Source organism: Tupaia chinensis, unplaced genomic scaffold (assembly GCF_000334495.1).
Source record: "Tupaia chinensis unplaced genomic scaffold, TupChi_1.0 Scaffold000238_1, whole genome shotgun sequence".
Lineage (NCBI taxonomy): Eukaryota > Metazoa > Chordata > Mammalia > Scandentia > Tupaiidae > Tupaia > Tupaia belangeri.
The window spans coordinates 3,740,819-3,741,358 of record NW_006159716.1 but is presented as its reverse complement, the minus strand read 5'-3'; positions in this window follow the sequence as shown (position 1 = coordinate 3,741,358).

Below are 540 nucleotides of genomic sequence, written 5' to 3'. Positions count from 1 at the left end.
GATTAGTGAGTCTCAGGAGAGAAGGCCTCCAGCCCAGCTGAGGGGAGGCTGCGGAGGGCCTGCTCTTCATCAGAGGAGTTGGGGTGTGAGAAACCAAAGACACACAGAGAGCAATGGGGAGCTCAGCAAGAATTATTAGGTCTCTGGAGATTTATTAAAGGATGGAAAAGGAGCCTTGGTCTCTACGAACTAAGAAAATTTGAGCAGTGGAGATGAATGTGAGTCATCAGGAAGGACTTTCTGGCACGCAGTGCTGATAAGCACCTTGGGGTGCTTGCTAATTACTTGTTCATTGATTGGCCAGAAGCAGAAAGGAAGCCTTGTGGGAGGGATGAAAGCAAAATGTGCTGGGGGGAAGGGCACCGAGAGCCTAGTGTACTGTCTGACTGCTATCCTACGTGGATCGGCTTTGTGATCAGGAATGAGCCACCAAATCGCACCTCCAAGCCTGTGTTCTCTTTTGCAAAACAGGGTGAAACCTATCTCCTCCTCCTCCTCCTCCTCCTCCTTCTCCTCTTCCTTCTATTTTTTCTTCTCCTC